Here is a 24419-nt window from a genome sequence, read left to right as displayed (position 1 = left end):
ATTGTTTTCAACATTGATAATAATCATAAATGTTTCTCGATCATCAAATCCTCATATTAGAATGATTTCTGAAGGATCATGTGACCGTGAAGACTGGAGTAATGATGATAAACTCAGCTTTGATCACAGGAATAAATTACACTTTACTATATATTCACATAGAGAACATCTGATTTACATTATAATAATATAGGCCTGTATAAATCTGTATTTTTGATTGACAATATTGACAGATATTAAGTTTCACTGTTTGGAATTCAGCAATTAACGTGAACATTCAGCTTATTGATTATTTTTTGAGTTCCCGTTTTCTAGAACACAAAAGGAGATATTTCGCAGAATGTTAGTGCTGTTCTTTTCCATACGAAATATAACAAACAACACCATAAAATGTCCAAAAAAGTTCTACATATTGCTTGTGCACTATTTCAACGCCGTCTAAAGTCACATTATATTATTGTGTCACGTTTCCGCAAATATCTAAAGGAGCACAACTGTTTCCAACATTGATAATAATCATAAATCAAATGATCATATCAGAATGATTTCTGAAGGATCGTGTGACACTGAAGACTGCAGTAATGATGCTGAAAATGTGTTATTGTATTTTTGATAAGTTCACATGCATTTGTAGAAAATGGCTTTAAAATGTGTAAAACATATGTTAGATGCGATTAATCGCAATTAATCGATTTGAAAGCACTACTTATTAATATTTGATTATTTTATATATACAGTTTAGAATTCTAGAGGGGATATTTTTGTATGTTTTAATGACCCTACAGGTTAGATTAAACCTTAAAAATATGAGGAAAATATTTTAGATTTTTAAAAATATATATTTTAAGGGGAAGAATAAATCACTAAACTTGGTTTATGTGCCAAATTTTTTTGGCAGAATATATGCTATTTGTTAAAAAAAGAAATTCATAATTTTATTCAGGAATGTTACAAAACATTCCTATTTCAAATAAAATAGGTGTTCGTTTGACCTTTGTGTTTATCAGAGAATTCTGAAATCAAAATGTATCACAATTGTTTTCAACATTTATTATAATCATAAATGTTTCTTGATCATCAAATCCTCATATTAGAATGATTTCTGAAGGATCATGTGACACTGAAGACTGGAGTAATGATGATAAACTCAGCTTTGAACACAGGAATAAATTACACTTTACTATATATTCACATAGAAAACAGCTGATTTACATTATAATAATATAGGCCTGTATATATTTGTATTTTTGATTGACAATATTGACAGATATTAAGTTTCACTGTTTGGAATTCAGCAATTAACGTGAACATTCTGCTTATTAATTATTTTTTGAGTTCCCGTTTTCTAGAACACAAAAGGAGATATTTCGCAGAATGTTAGTGCTGTTCTTTTCCATGCGAAATATAACAAACAACACCATAAAATGTCCAAAAAAGTTCTACATATTGCTTGTGCACTATTTCAACGCCGTCTAAAGTCACATTATATTATTGTGTCACGTTTCCGCAAATATCTAAAGGAGCACAACTGTTTCCAACATTGATAATAATCATAAATCAAATGATCATATCAGAATGATTTCTGAAGGATCGTGTGACACTGAAGACTGCAGTAATGATGCTGAAAATGTGTTATTGTATTTTTGATAAGTTCACATGCATTTGTAGAAAATGGCTTTAAAATGTGTAAAACATATGTTAGATGCGATTAATCGCAATTAATCGATTTGAAAGCACTACTTATTAATATTTGATTATTTTATATATACAGTTTAGAATTCTAGAGGGGATATTTTTGTATGTTTTAATGACCCTACAGGTTAGATTAAACCTTAAAAATATGAGGAAAATATTTTAGATTTTTAAAAATATATATTTTAAGGGGAAGAATAAATCACTAAACTTGGTTTATGTGCCAAATTTTTTTGGCAGAATATATGCTATTTGTTAAAAAAAGAAATTCATAATTTTATTCAGGAATGTTACAAAACATTCCTATTTCAAATAAAATAGGTGTTCGTTTGACCTTTGTGTTTATCAGAGAATTCTGAAATCAAAATGTACCACAATTGTTTTCAACATTGATAATAATCATAAATGTTTCTCGATCATCAAATCCTCATATTAGAATGATTTCTGAAGGATCATGTGACACTGAAGACTGGAGTAATGATGATAAACTCAGCTTTGATCACAGGAATAAATTACACTTTACTATATATTCACATAGAAAACAGCTGATTTACATTATAATAATATAGGCCTGTATAAATCTGTATTTTTGATTGACAATATTGACAGATATTAAGTTTAAAGTCGTCAACGCCGTCTAAAGTCACATTATATTATTGTGTCACGTTTCCGCAAATATCTAAAGGAGCACAACTGTTTCCAACATTGATAATAATCATAAATCAAATGATCATATCAGAATGATTTCTGAAGGATCGTGTGACACTGAAGACTGTAGTAATGATGTTGAAAATGTGTTATTGTATTTTTGATAAGTTCACATGCATTTGTAGAAAATGGCTTTAAAATGTATGTTTGGATCTGCCTTCACTTTACACAGCCGTAAAACAAATGAACTTTGTTGTCAAGCCTCTGTTGGATATGCCACGTAATTGAAACGCAACAATAGGCACAATCCCGTCTTTAGCAGAGGCATCGCTCAGGCCCTGCGATGACAATAAGCCTGCCGTCCACTCAAAGGAACATCTGAACCCCATTTCTAAGCGCTTGTCTTGTTTCTGACACTCTCCTCTATGGGCACTGGGAACCAGGCTTTGGCTGCGGGCCCAACACATTGCCAGCTCTCCCCAAAGCTCTTATGTGTCGACCACCTGGAAAACCAGCAGCAATGTCGGGAGATAAGCGCTGGCCGGCTGCACGGCGTTCGCTAACCCCTGCTCTTATTTACAGTCATTTGTCTGGATTTGTTTTTCATATTTCCCACATTGCCCTTTTCGTTATTGTTTAGTTAGTTCGCGCTGGAGCTCTCTGTTATCTTTCTTTTTCCCTTTTCTCACCCCTGCCATTTTCCTTGAGTTGATAGCAGGGAATCCTTAAGGGAAATCGGGTCTGTTATAATAATAATCTGCCCGGCCGGCTCACGGTGATGCGATATTCAAAGTCTCTCACCAGGGAAACTGACAGCTAGGAAAATCAATTACAGCCTTATTTTTAGGGTTGTTATTACACGCGGTGCTACAGGTTAGACCGCCGTGTGTGTGCACGAGCAAGGGCTTTGATTGATTATACGAGGCACAGGGACGAGGCCATTTCTACACACTTATGAAATTATAGATCAGGTGATAGGTGCCACTGATGGCTATTGGAGGTGATGTATCCAGCAGCGCTAAAACAAGCCGCGGGGCTCCGGGAAGAGGAGGACGCGAGATGAGCCGCGGCCAAACGCAGCCTTCCCCTGACAAGACCGATCGTTAATTCCACTTGACGTTTTGACAGGGGCTTTTAGTGATCCAGAAAGAGAAGGCAGCGCAAAGGTTGGCTAGATTAATTTTCATAACGCGCCACCATTAGCCTATCTATTTCTGGCAGGGAGGGCACAGCCTGCTTTTTAGCACACCTGACCCTCAAGGATGTTTATGAAATTCATCTACGACTCGGAAGCGCTGGCTTTAGCGCATATGCTGGCGTATTGTTGGATGACTTCATGCTCCCAGAATCCTCTTCTGCTTATTAGTTTTAGGCTGATGGTCGTAGGGATGTTAAAGGAAGAGTTCATGTCATTCCAAACTTTAATGAAGGAAATGTTTGTGCATTAAGCACATTTACATTGATATTATACAGATATTTGTTATTTATACCCATATTATACTGACATCATTCAGCAGTAATGCTATTAAAATGGGTGAATATAGAATATATATATATATATGCATAATTATTTATGTTCATTTATGTATTATTATTTATGTTCATATATTGGCAATATTGTATGACTTAGATTACTGCTGTCAAACGATCAATCACCCCAAAATAAAAGTTTACATAAAATTATACATATATATATATATATATATATATATGTGTGTGTGTGTACTGTGTATAATAATTATTATGTATATATACATACATACACACATGCATGTATATGTTTAAGAAAATGTTATATTTATATATAATGTAAATTATATAAACATATATACAGTATATTCATACAAATAGTTCTTAAATATATACATATATGTGTGTATTCATAATTATACACAGTACACACACAGTACACACACATATATTATGTAAACACAAACTTTTATTTTGGATGTGATTAATCATTTGACAGTCCTAAAATGTGTGTGTGTGTGTGTGTGTGCGTGCGCACATATACTGTATACACATAATTTAACACACATAATATTCATATTCATATATATATATATATATATATATATATATATATATATATATATATATATATATATATATATATATATATATATATATATATATATATATATATATATATATATATATATATTGTACACATATTTTTTGAAATATTATAACATATATTATAAACACAAACTTTGTTAGATGCGATTAATCGCAATTAATTGTTTTGACAGCACTAATATATGTAAATATATGCTTTTGCAGTACGAAAAAGTGCAGTGTGCATATTCTCGTATATTAAAATATGAAAAAATGTCAATATTAAAATAATATGTGTATACATATCTGTTACTGCAAAAGCATACATTTACTATTGACTGTCTAAAATGCTTAAAAACGCAAAAAAATCTCTATAAAAGCAATCAGTATGACCTTAAGTGGGCTTAAAGTTTGAAGCCAAATAACAGTTTTATAAGGGATATATTGTCGTTTTTTCCTGAATATTTGATTACAAGCCGTTTGAGAACATATTAATGCAGATTGTTTGAATATGCATATGCTTCATGCACATATGACATCCTTGTCTTTTTATGAGCCCCATTTACAACTGAAAAATGTGTTTGTGGATAAAAAAAAGAAAAATAATATGCAGTTGCTTTTTGCACGTTTCGCAGCACTTTCTAAATGAAATGTCCAGTGAGTGGCACTAACAGCGTGTTCAGTTTTATCCAGATCAGATGAAAGTTGCTTGTTGTCTGTATTGTGGCAGTGAAATGTCCCATGAGTGGTGCCAAAGTAAGGCCTAGTGTTAGCTAATCCAAACATGAGATAAAAGCAACCGTGCTAAAGCAACAAGCCATTTTAGTTTGCTTCTACAAACTCTTTTATTGTGACTCGTGTTCTCGGGACTTGTACCCACAATGCACTGCTGTATCGTGAGCAATTAAGCGAATTTACAACGAATGAAAAGCCAAACATATAGAGCTGGTTAAGGGATGCAAATCTCAAAATGTATTCATTTACAAGTAATTCACTATAGTAAGTGTTTTAAGGTCACAAGTCTTTAGCAATCAAAAATATGCCCGTGTAATCATAATTTGTGTGAAAAGGAATACAAGTTGTTGGTGTTTAACTGGCATTACTGCTTGAAATTTAAGTGAAATGTATAGTGCGTTTTTAGAGTTTTGCAAAAATTTAAGTAGAGGCATGTTTGTCCATTGAGCCTGTCAAAGGGGTCACAACACACACAGATTCTGCCGGTCTCATGTTAATCTTGAGGATCTGTAGAGTAGTGTTGATCCTTCAAATCTCAGAAGAGTCTTTAGTTTTATCATATTTATAAAAGACAGATACGCTGTACCGATTCTTTCAGAAAACAGCCGAGTGCGTGGAGGCGTGCAGTGGGCGGAGCTAAAGAGAACACACACACACACACACACACACACACATCATGGCATTATCCCCGGATAACTCGATTCTCTATACGTTGGTGTTGTTCACATTATATGCACTTACGCGCCGATTGCCAACAAAACACACACATTTGATCAGTTTCACTCACGCCTGCGGTTTCCACTCATGACCGGGAACAAACACACACACTTGCAGAACTCCTGAAACACAAACTGCATCCTGTTCCCTTAACGCTGGGTTATTTGTGAAGCTGAACAAGGTGATCTTTCCCTCACACACACACACACACACACACACACACACACACACACACACACACACACACACACACACACACACTTCTTTAGTGACATTGTTGATCTCATGTCTAAACACACAATGGACGCGCTCTTGCTCTCACTCTGGATGATGTGTGTGTGTTTGTATGTGCTCATCTGGGAGAAGTGCCCATATAAGGAATTCCCCCCTTTATGACATCATACAGGGTCATACTCGAAAAAAACTTTGAATCCTGAAAGAGTGTAATACTCCGAAATACTCCGTCATACGTCCAACTATTTTTTTAGAAATGTTGTCCATGTTTAGCACGAGAATCAACTCTTTAACAGTGTAAATAAGTCAGAATGCATGATAATAGCATCAGACATCTCCTTTTAAGTAATTATTTTTAGGAAAAAATTACAAAATGAAGCTTGTACAGTGGCCTTAAAAAGGCATTTGAACTCTCGAGACACTTAAAAATGTGTGAATGTCATTGCACTAGATAACAAAACATCAAACCAAGTGACATTTAATTTAAGTGACTAATAGCACATGCACACTTTTCAAGGACAAAATTAGATTTGAAGACAAAAGGTACTGTGTTTGGACACTTTATGATGGTCAAACATGAGTGTAAAGTTGTTCCTCTTGAACCGGGGAATCAGGGGGCGTATTATAGACGGTTTCTATCTTAGGTTTTAACTTAAGATATGATAAGTTAATTTAGGATTTTTCACAATTTCGTATTACAGAAGCAAATCTTAAAGTAACACTGTGTAACTTTTTTTGTCTATTCTTAGCTAAAAACACTTAGTTCTTTCAAAAATATATGTGCTCATTAATTTATATTTACTTCTTTCAAGTAATAAAGTATTCTCGTAAGTTTATAATATGCCATTGAAAATACATAAGGTAATGGGATCTAACGGTGGTCACCATGTTGCCCCTCCATCTTGAAAGTACATTAGCCAAAGAGGGACATACCCGTAAAGCTTCGCCTTTCGCGTTTTAACCGGTTTTAACACTCGATGGCACTGTACAAAATTCTCTGCCTCGCGCATGTGCGCGTCAACTTGTTCAGACTTGTCTGGTGCATGCGCAGAGAGTTTTCATCTCAGCAGCTCCAGTAACAGTTATACGGAGTTTTCCTGGCTTGTTTATTCCTCAAAAGTCTGTTTTTCCTTGTGTGGTATTTCTGTGCGTTAATAACTCTGTAAGTAATAATAGTTATTGTCATTGTAGATGTGTTTCAGAGTGTGTCATCGCGTAATTCAGTTGATGTCACCTCAGAAGTATTTTTGTGTCAACATATACAATAGCGTAATGCTCACCTATTTGAATAATCATTCAGTTATTTTGTTATCAACAATGTTTATTCGTTTATAGAAAATATTTGCTTGTAATGTATGTTGATGGAAATATGTATCAGGTCTGATCGGCATATTAACAATTGTTATACAGAGCGCATGGCAGTGCTAACGTTAAAGCTGCGCACACACGTTTGTAACCGGACACCGCTTGCTAGCAACGGCAGCTCCGCTCCTTTTAATGCAGCTGCATTTAGCGCCTATATATGGTACAATAAGCTCTGGTTTACGGTTACATTATACAAATGTAACTTATAAGTATAGTTATACAGTTCTTAACTGTGTATGTATATTTACCATCCTTATTTGTTCTCTCACAGAAACCACATTTATGTACATATCCACGCAAACCTGTTTATGCCTTGCAATTGGATGACTGAATAAACATTACTATCATCAAAGTTCACTCTGGATTAGCTGCAGTTCTTTCTAGCCGAATAATTAGGCCAGTTGAGTTCCAACCATCCCACTGCGCACAGAATATCCCACAGGCAACGTGTCGAATGTGGACGAGGTCGAACTGGAAGCCATGTTAATCTTGGACTAAATCGGCCACCGTAGGAGTTGAAACGAAATCGGAATTGAGAGGAACAGAAACTAAAATTCACTGGATGGTCATATACCTTTTCACCACTAGATGGGGGAAAATATCACACAGTGTAGCTTTAACTTGATTTAGGATTCTTATCCTATTTTACAAAATCTCATCTTATCTGTAGTTAGGAAATCTTAACCCTCTCCATCGAGTTCGGTAATCAACTGTCAGGTCTGTTACCTAGCAACCAACAACGCGCAAACTGCTTCTGAGGTAAACCTAAAATCAAAATGGAGAAACAACGGCGTGCTTTTAATTCCAGTACGGCAGAAATTGAAGCTCTGTTGAAAGTTAAAGCCTGTTTTATAAATCGCCTTTTGCAAAAAAAAAAAAAAAAGTAAAGTATACGCAAATTTAGGGACCGTCTCTAAAGTTACATATGACATTGGTATACACATTTCTAACTTCAATAGCATTTGAACAGAATGACTTACAGTATCAAAACCAACTGTAAAGTGTTCATCTAGGTGTTTGATGCACACATTTTACAAATTCCGTTCAAATGCTATTGAAGTTAGAAATGTGTATACCAATGTCGTATGTAACTTTAGAGACGGTCCTTAAAGGGTTAGTTCACCCAAAAATGAAAATTCTGTCATTAATTACTCACCCTCATGTCGTTCGACACCCGTAAGACCTCCGTTCATCTTCAGAACACAAATGAAGATATTTTAGTGTAAATCTGATGGCTCTGAAAGGCCTCCATTGGCTCAATGCACGGTTCACTCTCAAGACCCTTAAAAGGCACTAAAGACGTCGTTACAAAGTCCATCTCACTACAGTGATTCTACAATAACTTTATGGAGTGACGAGAATAGTTTTTGTGCGCAAAAAAACCCTAAATAACGACTTACATAGTGATGACGATTTCAAAACACTCATGAAGCTTCGAAGCGTTATGAATCAGTGAGTCGAATCATGATTCGGATCGCGTGTCAAACCGCCAAACTGCTGAAATTTGGCGATTCAAACCGCTGAATCGACTCACTGATTCATAACGCTTCGAAGCTTCATGAGGCTGTGTTTTGAAATCGTCATCACAAAAAAACCCTAAATAACGACTTGTATAGTGATGACGATTTCAAAACACGGCATCATGAAGCTTCGAAGCGTTATGAATCAGTGAGTCGAATCATGATTCGGATTGGGTTTTTTTGCGCACAAAAACTATTCTTGTCGCTTCATAAAGTTATTTTAGAACCACTGTAGTGAGATGGACTTTGTAACGACGTCTTTAGTGTCTTTTAAGGGTCTTGAGAGTGAACCGTGCATTGAGCCAATGGAGGCCTTTCAGAGCCATCAGATTTCAACTAAAATATCTTCATTTGTGTTCTGAAGATGAACGGAGGTCTGACGGGTGTCAAACGACATGAGGGTAAGTAATTAATGACAGAATTTTCATTTTTGGGTGAACTAACCCTTTAAGAAATGTCATTCTGTAATAGCCTTTGTTCTAAATGTGGTCCTAACTGAAATTGCCATGGTTACTAAACAGATAAGATAGGATTCTAAAGTTAAGATGTTTCTGTAATACGCCCCCAGATGTCGAGATCATCTGGATGCGATTGTAATGCCTGTTTTAAAGCTACACTGTGTGATATTTTCCCCCATCTAGTGGTGAAAAGGTATATGACCATCCAGTGAATTTTTGTTTCTGTTCCTCTCAATTCCGATTTCGTTTTAACTCCTACGGTGGCCGATTTAGTCCAAGATTAACATGGCTTCCAGTTCGACCTCGTCCACATTCGACACGGTGCCATCGAGTGTTAAAACGCCAAAGGCGAAGCTTGAATTTACGGGTATGTCCCTCTTTGGCTAATGTACTTTCAAGATGGAGGGGCAACATGGCGACCCGCATTCGAACCCTCACCCGTATGTATTTTCAATGGCATATTATAAACTTACGAGAATACTTTATTACTTGAAAGAAGTACATATACATTAATGAGCACATATATTTTTGAAAGAACTAAGTGTATTTAGCTAAGAATAAACTAAAAAAGTTACACAGTGTAGCTTTTTGGGGGCCACTGTATGACATATAGGAATAATATGGGCTTCGGAACCATTGTATGTGGGACAAGACCAACCCACTTTTTACGATCAATGATATTGGACCCACTCACTTTTATCGTCTCTAATCCAGCACATGTCTTTTTACCTACCTCTAACCAATAAACACTTATCATTAAACACGTTAGACACTTTATTTCCACTTTTCTAATATTTTCTTCATTTTTATTGAAAATAAATGCCTTTCCGATCTGATATGTGATTGGAAAAGGGAGTAGAGTGAGTTCAGCAAAAGGTGGATTCGAACAGCGGGTCGATTTGCGTCAAAACTTGATGCCATGCGTCTTACCCCGACACTATAGCCACTGTCAAAGACATGGTGATTTCCGCAAACTTGTCTTGTCCAACCAGATGTTTAGCAAACAAGGCGATATATTTGTACTTAATGTAAATGGCATCAGTAAACATTTTCTGATAGAGGACCCACCCACATTTTTTTTGCTTCCGACGCCCATGAGGAATAATATGGGCTAAAAATATGCAAAACTGCTCAGAAGCAGCACTGGAGCTCGCAGGCGTGATTTGGAGTGAAGTTGATGAAGTGTTGCCATCAGTGGCATTTGTTTTTGTCACAATCGAGTAAATTGTAAGCAGCTGCGTAGGCCTGCCCGACTTCCTCCCATCCTTCGTTAGTCCTCAACAAACCGAACGTTTCATCCCTCATCAAGGGCTTCAGCAGAGCCTGGCGTTCTCTCCGGCGTCTCTGACCATTACAGGGTCTTGTTTATGCCGGTTGTATGGTTGCAGCCCTGTCCACCATATGTAAGTTGACTGAGCGGACCACCGTGGCGGAGGAAGGAGTGTGTGGGCACCATAACCGGCTAAAGATATATCAGTCGCTTTCATCCTCCTCTGTGTGTTTACATTTGGCTGATCAGGCTTTGTACACACCGCAAAAATGGCCAGAGCAAACATTATGAGAACCTGCTTCTCATTCAGCGTCTACATTGAAGTAGATTAGCATGGCTATTAGCTTATCTTCTTGGCTCCATTAGTGGCTAATCAGTGAGCAGCACACCTATGTCTTCCTGACTTCCTTTCCACTCTTCAGCCAAGCTTCCTCTGGATTGTGTTGGGTTCCTGATGCAGTTTAACACTCAGAGACCTGGCACCGTTATTATCAGCGGTTATCTCAACTAGCTTCCTATTGTTTTAGCCCTTAGCATGAGCTTTGAGGGTTCGCTGGGTTTGGGGAATGAAAACAACGCGTGGAAGGCACTTCATCATCAACTTTCCCAGCAAAAAGACCCACTATAATATTTTTTTCCAACTTTTTTTTTTTGTCATGTATCCCCAACACCTCAAATTTTCATTGGCACATCCTTGATTTTATGTGTTGTTTTTATCCCATATTATACTGATATCATTCGGCAGTAATGCTATTAAAACAAAACAACATTTATTTTTATATAAATGTAATGCTCTACAACACTTATTATATATACACAATAAATATATATATATATATATATATATATATATATATATATATATATATATATATATATATATATATATATATATATATATATATATATATATATATATATATATATATATATATATAATATTGTTATAAAGCAGAATGAGAGCAGAGTTAATTTAGTATTTTTATATATAGTATTTATTGATATTTTGAATAAGCTTTTATATTTATTTTCAGTTTTCATTTATTTTTTTGTAATTTTATTTGATTTTGTATTTTTATTAATTATTTTTCAAATATTTCTAGATAACATTTCAACATTTCAAATTTTTGTTTAAGCTTTCATCTGTTATTTTATTTTGACTTTTATTTTCAATTAACGCATAATATAATATAATATAATATAATATAATATAATATAATATAATATAATATAATATAATATAATATAATATAATATAATATAATATAATATAATATAATATAATATAATACAATATAATATAAGATAATATAATATAATATAAAAGTGTCCAAAAATTTTTTTTATAATCCAAATATTTCCTTATTTTTCCTTTCTTTTTTTTGCACTTTATTGTGTACTTTATTTATTTTATTTTATTGTATTTATTTTTTGTTTTGTTTTCAAATTATATTACAAGAAATATTTTTTTTTGTCTTTAATCATTATTTACTAAATAGCCATAATAATATAATACAATATAATTTAATATTTATACTATATTAAATTATATTGTATTATTTTATTATGGCTAGTGTCATTTTTTTTATTTTTATAATCTTCCCTTATTTTTCCTTTCTGAATCTTGTACTTGATTTATTTATTTATATATTTATATATAATATATATATATATATATATATATATATATATATATATATATATATATATATATATATATATATATATATATATATATATATATATATATATATATATATATTTATATATATATATATATATATATATATATATATATATATATATATATATATATATTTTTTTTTTTTTTTTTTTCAATAAATTTATTTATATTATATTTTTTTGTTTTGTTTTTGTTTTGTTTTTATTATATTACAATAAATTAATAAACTATTTTTCTTTAATCATTATTTACTAAATAGCCATGATAATATAATATATAATATAATATAATAAATATAATAATATATTTTTTACAATCCAAATATTTCCTTATTTTTCCTTTCTGAATCTTGTACTTGATTTTTATATATATATATATATATGTATATATATATATATATATATATATATATATATATATATATATATATATATATATATATATATATATATATATATATATATATATATATATATATATAGGCTATATATATAAATCAAGTACAAGATTCAGAAAGGAAAGATTGTAAAAAAAAAAAAAAAATGACACTAGCCATAATAAAATATATATATGTATATATATATATATTTTTTTTTTATATATATATTACAAGAAACTAATACATTATTTTTCTTTAATCATTATTTACTAAATAGCCATGATAATATAATATAATTTAATATTTTTTTTTACAGTCCAAATATTTCCTTATTTTTCTTTTTTGAATCTTGTACTTTATTTTGTATTTTTTTTTTTTATTGTATTTATTTAATGTATTCTATTTATTTCATTTGTTGTATTTTATTTATTTTATTATATATTATAATATTTATTTCAAATTATATTACCAACAAATCATTATTTACTAAATCACAATATAATATAATTAATATAATATAATTTGTCAGTTTTTTTTATTTTTCCTTTCTGACTCTACATGTGTACATTATAATCTTGTACCATGATCCCGTGTTTCCTCTGTCCCTATGCTTGCCTCATTCATTCTTTTGATTATCCTGATTTATTAATTGATTTTCCGTCACCGATCTTGCAGCTCTTTCTCCATTAACTCTGCCCGAGATTTGCCTTTGGCTTTCCATATATTTCCCAACATTTCATTTTTTTGACGCATTAATGCATGTTACTGGTAATCACAGCTGATCTTTCCCCTCGCATTGTGCCGGTAATTTTGTTACAAAATAATTAGCATTGTCGTTCTGCTTTGTCAAACGAGCTCATTACGCCGCGGAGCCTTTTGTAACAGTTCATCGCTTGACTGGACCAATTAGCTTCCAGAGTTCAAAGGCAGATCACAGGACTGATTGTGGACCAGACTATATCTGTAATGGCATTATTATTATTCCTCTGGCAGCTCTATATGCTCGGGACGGATCTTGTTCAGTTGTTTTTCCCCATCTCGGTGTATCGAATGTCGAGCAGGGATGTTAAAAATACTCACTCTCCGTGTGCTGAGGTAACACAGACATCTTATTTACACTTAAAAACGAGTGCGATCTGCCTCGCGGCCACTGATGTGATCGTCTGAACTGAATTAAACGTTGTTCGACATATGGAGGGAGTGCTTTGGCTGCGTCTGTCTGGATTTTGGCGGTGTGGTAAGATAAACAGTGTGATTTATTCAGCGAGGAGAGGAAGGACTGCGGGCGGAGCGGAGTGTGATCTCTCTCGCTCTCGCTTCAAAACATTTCGCTTCACTTCCAAACTTCTCCTCCTGTCCTCACAGAGCCTTCCACATTCTCCCGAGTTCATAAATCTCTCATTCCTTATCCTGTGTTTATATCAGGCCGTGATCAATGGCCAATTCCCTCCTCGGACGCATTTCAGCTCAGATATCCTATAAATAAAACATTCCTCGTGGCATTGCGTATGGATGGAGCGCATCTAATGAGGTGTTTTTGAATCGTGCCAACCTGCGCCTTGTAGATGGGAAAGCAAAGGTGGAGAGAGCTACAAAGCTGGAGTTTTGTTTGGCTAAGTTGGTTTGTTACCTAGAAACAACCCCAGATCTGCCATGACGACCCATATGTTGCTATAACGGCCTCCCACACACACACACACACACACACACACACACACCGACGCTCTGGACAGATGTGAGCTAATCACAACATCAAACTCTTAATTAGAGTTTGACACACACACACACACACACACACACACACACACATATAGTAGCAATCTACACTAATTAGCTTTGAGCCCAGAAAGTCACAAAGAGGGATTTGCGCTCCTTCTTTGTTTTTATCTCCGCTCACTGGGGAGTTTTTTTTCATCCCTCTTGCTAATATTTTGATAATGTTTTCTCTCTTCTCTTCCACTTATATAATTTTAGTATCAGTCTTCCATGTGACCATGTCATGTGACTCGTGTCTCAGTAAGAGTGCACTCTAAAAAATGCTGGGTTAAAAACAACCCAAGTTGGGTTGAAAATGGACTAACCCAGAGATTGGGTTGTTTTAACCAAACATTTAACCCAACCGCTGGGTTAAAACGACCAATTCACTGGGTTAAAACAACCCAATTGCTGGGTTAAAACGACCCATTCACTGGGTTAAAACGACCCATTCACTGGGTTAAAACAACCCAATTACGGAGTTAAAATGACCCATTCACTGGGTTAAAACAACCCAATTGCTGGTCCATTTTCAACCGAACTTGGGTTGTTTTAAACCCAGCATTTTTTAGAGTGTGAGGTCTTTGAGTGAATGATGCATCAGGAAGTTCTTGATCTTTCATTAATGGGATACTTCAGCGATTAGCATTAAGCTTTGTAGAAAAAAAGAAAAAAGTGAACATTGGCCTGCACTCTAAAAAATGCTGGGTTAAAAATAACCCAAGTTGGGTTGAAAATGGACTAACCCAGGAGTTTTAACCCAGCGATTGGGTTGTTTTAACTCCGCAATTGGGTTGTTTTAAGCAAACATTTAACCCAACCGCTGGGTTAAAACAACCCAATCGCTGGTCCATTTTCAACCCAACTTGGGTTATTTTTAACCCAGCATTTTTTAGAGTGTGCATGTTAATGAGGAGCCGTCAATGGTCTTGCTTTGTAAATAAACCCTTATTGTAACAAATGCTATAGTTAAACAATTACAAGAACTATATTTTAGTTTGAAGGCTGAGTACAAGTTAAAATATGGAACTTCTTGAATTATTGACTAATAACACACCCCGCACACACACACACACACACACACACACACAAAGCCCCGCCCCCTTTGGTGAGTACTGGCACTTTATTTTTTCCACTTCAAGCACTGTCTAGAAGGCACCAACTTCTAAAATAATTTCACATTTCTACTACATAAATGACCCAATTTAAATACACGTTCATCTTTCCAGCGCTGAAGTACCCCTTTAAGTTTCCATATGTGGTTATTTAAGGTCTCTAATATAAGTAATATGAATATTAAACGCCCTCTAAAGCATGTAGAATTCATAAACCAGAAACTTCTAAACTAGATAATTCTTGTACTGTATGTTATTTTAGGCGATTTAGGTTTTCAGTCGTGTTGATAAGTTTGAAACACTTCCGTTCGAAAGTTTGGGGTCAGCAAGATTTTTTAAATAAAAGGCATTAAATTGATTAAAAGTCAAGTCAAGTCAAGTCAACTTTATTTATATAGCGCTTTTAACAATGTAGATTGTTTCAAAGCAGCTTTACAGTGTTAAACAGGAAAATAATGCAGCATAATTTTATTCAGCTGTATAGCCATTCTGGAAAAATTTCAAGTATCATACAGTGACAGTGTGGGCTTTAGATCAATAATTTGATCAGTAATTTAGTTTAAATGGTTAATTTAGTTTATTATTTAGATGTATTTCGATGTTTAGTTGAAAAATTTAGTGTCCCCAACTGAGCACGCCAAGCCAGAGGCAACAAAAAAAGTGATACAAAAATATTTATATTTCAAATAAATGTTGTTCTTTTGAAGTAATGATGATAAATTCAGCTTTGATCAAAGGAATAAATTATACTTTACTATATATTCACATAGAAAACTGATTTTTTTTTAAATGTTTTTACAGTATTTTTGATCAAATAAATGCAGCCGTGCTGAGCAGAATACTTACATATAAATGATAGTGTATGTAATTATTAAATTTGCTTCAAAAATGTGGTTATTGTTTAGTTTGTTACAGATTGAAATTGTATTGTTTTGCACATTATCATAGTAAGAGTAAAATCTTTCCTTATTTTTCCTTTCTGAATCATTGTGTATTTTTTTTATATATATATATATATATATATATATATATATTATTTTATTTATTTATTTTTATAATTTTTAAATATTTATTTTATTATTTTATTTGATTAGGGCCCGAGCACCGATGGTGAGAGAACCCTCTTGGAATTACTCCATTTATATACAAATTATATTTTTATATTTCAGATTGAAATGTTTATTGTTTTGCACATTATCATGAACTGACATTTAGTAAGAGTAAAGTTGACTAAAAGGATTTAATATTGAATACATTTTTCAAAAACACTTTTTTCATAGAAAAAAAACTATGACGGACAAGCAAATAATAAATAAATAAATAAATAAATAAATAACCAACCCCTGATGAGAAACCAGAGAAAAGATGGTGAATTTGAAACAGGAGCAGTAATAATGTGTTCAGTGTAGCTATTTTTGTGTCCTGCATTAACACACACTGGACCATTAACTGTGTAATGAACTAAAGGTGGAAGAGGGAATTCAGGACAGGTTTAGCTCGAATCCGAGGCACATACACACAGTTATGGTTCAACACACACACACACACACACACACACACACTAACTGACTACCCTAATGACAAACTGCAGTCCTTTTTCTGTTTTCAATTAAAAAGTGAAAATGCTGCGTGAAATGACAAAATGGTAACTAATTAGAGTATATTTCTATGTTATAAAACTATAAGTAGTCATTTGAATTGTGTCTGGTTTCAAGACACAGTGACTGAGTTTGTGTGTTTAACTGTGTCTCATAACCTGGACCAGTGTGTGTTCATCGTGCTGAAGTTAACCTTCTGTCATACACACAACGCACAAAGAGCCCGGAGGTGTGCTTATCATCCCCAGGCCACTGCGCTAAATGAGTTTTAGTCTGGTTCTCCAGGGGCGGGTTGGACTAGACCTCTTCTTCCTCTTCTTCAGTGTGCTCATTACCCCATTCAAACACAGATATCGCTCTCGCAGATTTGATTTGGCCATTATAGGCGCAGTGCCCGAGGCGTCGTCCTCCTATTGAGTTTCCGTAACTTGTCATAACACGGTTTTTACTGGCAGCGAGGTGACATCAGTTTATGAGTCGACGGCAGGTGGACTGGAGCCTCGCCGGCGTAAGATATCGACCTTTAAATGTGAAAGAAATGGTTCGAGGGATGAACTCTGTGAACCAAAAGGTAGGAGAAAGACAGACGTTAAAGTCATAGAGAAATCACAGTGTTTTTTTAAAAATGTGCCTCGTAATCTTGAATCAGAATGACTTCCCCTCCCTCTTGCAGTGACTTCTCTTCTCTGATGATGAGGGCGGGGCAACCTGTCACTCACATGAGATCCACCAATCGCAAACCACGACTACATTTGTTCTTGTTTGAGAAGCAATTCAACTCGGATATACGGCACAAAAGGGAAGAAAAGATTCATGCCGACTAGGGTTGGGTATCGTTTGGGTTTTTTTCGATTCCGGTGCCAAACCGATACTTTTAAAACGGTTCCGGTGCCTAAACGGTGCCTGAACCGATACTTTTTTTTTTTTTTAAAGGCCACCAAACGAGGTGGATGACATTAAATGGCTTTTTATTTATTTATTTATTTATTTATTTATTTATTTATTATTTATTTATTTATTTATTTATTTATTTATTTATTTATTTATTTATTTATTTATTTATTTATTTATTTATTTATTTATTTATTTATTATTTAAATTGAACCATTTATTAAACGTTTAATGTATACTTAAATGTATGAATATAAATAAATACAAAACACAATTTACTTATTTACAAATTATAATTGACATATTTACAAATTCACAGTAAAACCTAAGCCACCCAACTACAACAAGCCTAATATAACTCTAAAAAGTTACAGTAATAACAGCGGTCGTCTGTATTCTTGCTCTGCTACAAACCAGCTTCGAGCTTCAGCTTTATTTTGAAATATGATCATATTCTCTGGCTAAATATTTTAGAACACATCGTTAATGTTTCCATGGTGACGCGTCATGTTTCTCACTTGACACACAGCAGCCGCAATAGCGCTGACAGCTCAGCTGTATCGGGTTTATTTCGTTTTTTCTTTTTATTCAAAATATTCACAAACTGCTTAACTGTGTCACGAACTATCTGATGTTCAAATGTGTGAGTGAATGTGTGTTAGTTGATCTATAAAGCGCAATGGGCGGCGCCATGTTAGTTTGCGCCTCAGAATCGGATCTGTCGGATTTACAACACTTGAGTTCATTCTCGTCTCACGAAATACATGAAAGTAAGTGACCAGTGAACTGGAAGAAGAATAGAGTAAACGCTATAGTTACTATATAATGTGCATTTATCTGATGTGAATAAAACACGTAACGTTAGTCAAATTATAACCGTCTGAAAGGATTGTCATTGCCGCTTTCATAGACATCAGTGTGTGTTTTTTGCTAGTAGCCTACTTATGAGCATTTAAATGTCTGAAACCTGAAATAAACATGATGTCGTTGAAAACACTGAATAGTTGTCATGAGTTGTGATGTGACAAGCGCTGAGCGTCTGTCTCTGGCTCAGCCAAAGCGCGAAAGCACGTTTGAATTTTGGCACCGAAATGAGGAACCGAAATCTGCGTTCTGATTCGGTCTGGTACATACCGGTTATATAAGTACCGGTGCCATATTGGAACCGGATTTCGGTACCCAACCATAATGCCGACTTTAAAACTCCCACAATGCACACACGCATATGAAAATATGCTGATGTTGATTTCCCAGACTATTAGCGTGAGGCATAAATGCACACAATTCTAGCACAGCGAATTGGATTTCCTCGAGCGGGATGGCGAGAGAGAGAGACAGTCAATGGCGTTGTAATTGCATTAGACTCTGACAGAGAGAAAACGCTCATTGTTGGTAAATTAGATCGCGCTTATGAGAATGTGTGGAAACATTCAGTCTCGCTAGCTGGGAAAATCCTACAACTCTTCTTGGAACGGTGCGGCTGTCAGTCAAACGACTGACAGATAGATGTCAGGGGGTCAAAGGTCAAACCTGACCTGGGGTGGTGAGGAGGTAGGGCACTTAAATACTTAGCAAAAGGCACAGGTTTTTGTGATGGGCCATCCCTGGAGTTCCAGAGCCCATCTGGATCTGATGAGATGGGTGGGTACCAAAGACAGAGGTCACCCTACAGGAGTCTTTCCCCTTGTCCGCACTGGCCTTTCCTCTTATTCCACTACCGGGATCTCCTTTCCCTCAACACAGCACTTAGAGCGACACATGTGGCCTATTAGACACAAAAAGACTCATTCAGTTCAGCCCACCAGGAGCAGCCTTTGAAAAACTCCAACACTGAAACACAGAGAGGTCGAGGGAAGGCAGAAAGAGGCGGTTGGCGGAAGATCAGAGCGATATTAAAGGAGAAATCACTCCCTTCTTCTCGGGAAGGCTCCCCACTGGCTGTTTTAGGGAATCTACAGTAGGCCTGTGCATTGACAACCTTCTCTTTAAGGAAGAGGCCGCCAACCTTTATCATGAGCGGTTTGAAATGCATTCAAAAGTAGAGGCTCGAATGAACCTCAGAAGTCTTGCTTCCTTTCCATTTGGAGGAATCCTCTAGTAGTGAAATAAAGCAGGTTTGGCAGACATTTAGCAGCCCATGATGCCGGTAGGGGGTCCGGAGCGCAGCGATTCTCAGAGCGGTAGGGAGTCTCGGCTAGACCAAGAGGTCTGTTTTCCAATTCGCTGCGTCTCACATAAAAGCTTCGGTTCTTCCGGGCTGTAATAAATGTTATACGTTGTTGACGGAATAGCAGCTATTGCTTTTGATGGCGTTTTTTGAGGTGGAAATGAATCCCAAGAGATTACCCATTTTCACACTAGTGAGTCAGTGTGATTCTAATGTCATTGAGTCGTCTCGGAAAGTAAAAAGCAATATTTTTACACATCAAACGGCTGCTAGTACCTGTGCTGGTGCATTTACATGCACGTTCTTAACCCAATTATGCTTAAAGGGTTAGTTCACCCAAAAATGAAAATTCTGTCATTAATGACTTCCCCTCATGTCATTCGACACCCGTCAGACCTCCGTTCATCTTCAGAACACAAATGAAGATATTTTAGTGTTTAGTGTATTTTAGTACTCCATTGGCTCAATGCACGGTTCACTCTCAAGACCCTTAAAAGGCACTAAAGACGTCGTTACAAAGTCCATCTCACTACAGTGATTCTACAATAACTTTATGAAGCGACGACAATAGTTTTTGTGCGCAAAAAACCTAAATAATGACTTATATAGTGATGACGATTTCAAAACACGGCATCATGAAGCTTCGAAGCGTTATGAATCAGTGAGTCGAATCAGCGGTTTGAATCGCCAAATTTCAGCAGTTTGACACGCGATCCGAATCATGATTCGACTCACTGATTCATAACGCTTCGAAGCTTCATGAGGCCGTGTTTTGAAATCGTCATCACTATATAAGTCGTTATTTAGGGTTTTTTTGCGCACAAAAACTATTCTCGCAGATTCATAAAGTTATTGTAGAACCACTGTAGTGAGATGGACTTTGTAACGACGTCTTTAGTACCTTTTAAGGGTCTTGAGAGTGAACCGTGCATTGTGCCAATGGAGGCCTTTCAGAGCCATCAGATTTCAACTAAAATATCTTCATTTGTGTTCTGAAGATGAACGGAGGTCTGACGGGTGTCGAACGACATGAGGGGAAGTAATTAATGACAGAATTTTCATTTTTGGATGAACTAACCCTTTAATCAGCTGACAATACATGTGAACGTATCAATCCGTTTTCCTTTATTAGAGTTAGGTCATAAATGGCTTAATTAACCCCTCTGGGGTCTGAGTTGTTTCTGGGTCCTGGGGGTGTTTTGTCATGCTCTGACATTTGTGCTCGTTTCTGATACTTATAACATTTTCATGGCAAGTGTTCAGCACAAACACGTCTACAATAATATCCCAGACAGCGACACAGTGTCGGCCCAGTTCTGGCCAACTTTTGGTATGCGTTGATTGTAGCAGATGTGGCCCGGATCTGGGCTGACACTGTGTTGCTGTCTGGGATCTGAGCAGCATGTATGTTAAAGTTTGTAATTTTAAAGGAACACGCCGACTTTTCTGGACTTTAGCTTATTCACTGTATCCCCCAGAGTTAGATAAGTCCATACATACCGTTCTCATCTCCATAACTCTGTCTGACGCACCCACCGCTAGCCTAGCTTAGCACAAAGACTGGAGGTAAATGGCTCCAGCTAGCCTACTGTTCAATAAGAGACAAAATAACGCCAACATTTTTCCTGTTTACATTTTGTGATGTGTATAGTTTCATTGTGTACTAAGACCGGCGGAAAATGAAAAGTTGTGATTTTGTAGACCGATATGGCAGAGACCGAACTATACATTCCTGCATAATAATCAAGGAACTTTGAGCCGTACCATGAGTGCAGCGGCCAACGGAGGTTAGCCTATTTTCAGGCGCTGTTTAATATCATTGCGCCGCGTCATCCATGGCTCACAAAGCACGACGTCCTGGGACTGTTTTTTACAGATGGGCTGCCAAAACGTAAGCCGACCTGCCGAAGGGCTATCCTAAATAGTGAAATAACTCTCTTGATTTGAAGGGCGCGCTGTGTACGGTTCGCGCTTATATTCATCGACCATGCGGGCCAAGTAATAAAAAAATAACATTCCAATCAATCGCGGGTGGATAAGAGATAAATCATTGTGTTTGTTTGATAAAGACATTTTGCGAGGGAGAAAAAATGGGAGATTCATTCCGGTTGAGATTTCCCCACACGCTTTCACTGACAGGGGAGCTCATTAAATGTGCAAATCTTATGCAATCCTAACCGTGGGCGTTTACTTCCAAGTCTTCAGTGCGGCACGCCTATCAAAACTGAGCGTGTCTTGAGAGAGCCTCAAAACAGGGCAGAAAATAGCCTATTACGTGTTCATTATGATGTTTTTGAATGTAAAAACCACGCGAACGTCATAAGTTGACCTGAGACAACAGTATACATTTTTTTTAAAAGCCAGTTCATGACACCTTTAATAAATTGAATATGTTTTCAATAAGATGCTAGAAAGAATTCCTGTTTTGGTGAAGCGTTTTTTCCTTAAAGGTGGTTTTTCAAAACTGCTTGATAAAAATGTCTCAGGCCGAGTACCAAAACAAACCTGTAGCCAATCAGCAGTAAGGGGCGTGTCTACTAATGACGGGGAGTAGAGAGCGCTCAGTGCACGTCATTATTCAAAAGACACGACACAGGACGGATTTGAGCCGAGCGATGACAGAAAGAGAGAGATGGCAGATAAAAAACACATGTGGAAGAAGTCCGAACAGTGAGATAATAAACTACTAATATATGTTTGTTTCCTTTGGTTCCTCTTTTCGTGATCGATATAATCCTCTAATCTTGTCATAACTGTAATATGTTCAGTAGTTGGACTGTCAGTAAACTGTGTTTGTGTTTTTGGGATGTAAGGGATACATTTTTTACTGAACATTCGACCTGGATTACCATAGTAACACACATTGCTTTCGCTTATTGTTGACATCATACCCTCGGCCGGCTAGTCGTTGCCTCAAAACAGGGTTGTGTTTGTTTTGGTGATTTGAAATCAACATCGGTTACCAGATAGCACTTACCCCACCTTTAACTTTTTGAAATGCAAGACATACACTCACCTAAAGGATTATTAGGAACACATACTAATACTGGGTTTGACCCCATTTCGCCTTCAGAACTGCCTTAATTCTACGTGGCATTGATTCAACAAGGTGCTGAAAGCATTCTTTAGAAATGTTGGCCCATATTGATAGGAGAGCATCTTGCAGTTGATGGAGATTTGTGGGATGCACATCCAGGGCACGAAGCTCCCGTTCCACCACATCCCAAAGATGCTCTATTGGGTTGAGATCTGGTGACTGTGGGGGCCATTTTAGTCCAGTGAACTCATTGTCATGTTCAAGAAACCAATTTGAAATGATTCGAGCTTTGTGACGGTGCATTATCCTGCTGGAAGTAGCCATCAGAGGATGGGGACATGGTGGTCATAAAGGGATGGACATGGTCAGAAACAATGCTCAGGTAGGCCTTGGCATTTAAACGATGCCCAATTGGCACTAAGGGGCCTAAAGTGTGCCAAGAAAACATCCCCCACACCATTACACCACCACCACCAGCCTGCACAGTGGTAACAAGGCATGATGGATCCATGTTCTCATTCTGTTTACGCCAAATTCAACAGAAATCGAGACTAGGCAACATTTTTCCAGTCTTCAACTCTCCAATTTTGGTTAGTTGTGCAAATTGTAGCCTCTTTTTCCTATTTGTAGTGGAGATGAGTGGTCCCCGGTGGGGTCTTCTGCTGTCGTAGCCCATCCGCCTCAAGGTTGTGTGTGTTGTGGCTTCACAAATGCTTTGCTGCATACCTCGGTTGTAACGAGTGGTTATTTCAGTCAAAGTTGCTCTTCTATCAGCTTGAATCAGTCGGCCCATTCTCCTCTGACCTCGAGCATCAACAAGGCATTTTCTCCCACAGGACTGCCGCATACTGGATGTTTTTCCCTTTTCACACCATTCTTTGTGAACCCTAGAAATGGTTGTCCGTGAAAATCCCAGTAACTGAGCAGATTGTGAAATACTCAGACCGGCCCGTCTGGCACCAACAACCATGCCACGCTCAAAATTGCTTAAATCACCTTTCTTTCCCATTCTGACATTCAGTTTGGAGTTCAGGAGATTGTCTTGACCAGGACCACACCCCTAAATGCATTGAAGCAACTGCCATGTGATTGGTTG

The 24419-nt window shown here is 36.1% G+C and overlaps 1 protein-coding gene across 1 annotated transcript in view; it reads left to right on the top strand.

Moving 5' to 3' along the window:
• Positions 1 to 24419, top strand: part of pard3aa (par-3 family cell polarity regulator alpha, a) — a 753733-nt gene that overhangs the window by 570181 nt on the left and 159133 nt on the right. The gene's annotated exons all lie outside the window — the stretch shown is intronic.

The sequence above is a fragment of the Gobio gobio genome (assembly GCF_949357685.1).
Source record: "Gobio gobio genome assembly, chromosome: 23".
Classification (NCBI taxonomy): domain Eukaryota; kingdom Metazoa; phylum Chordata; class Actinopteri; order Cypriniformes; family Gobionidae; genus Gobio; species Gobio gobio.
Note: the sequence above shows the minus strand (reverse complement) of the source record. Positions and strands in the feature narration are given on the sequence as shown.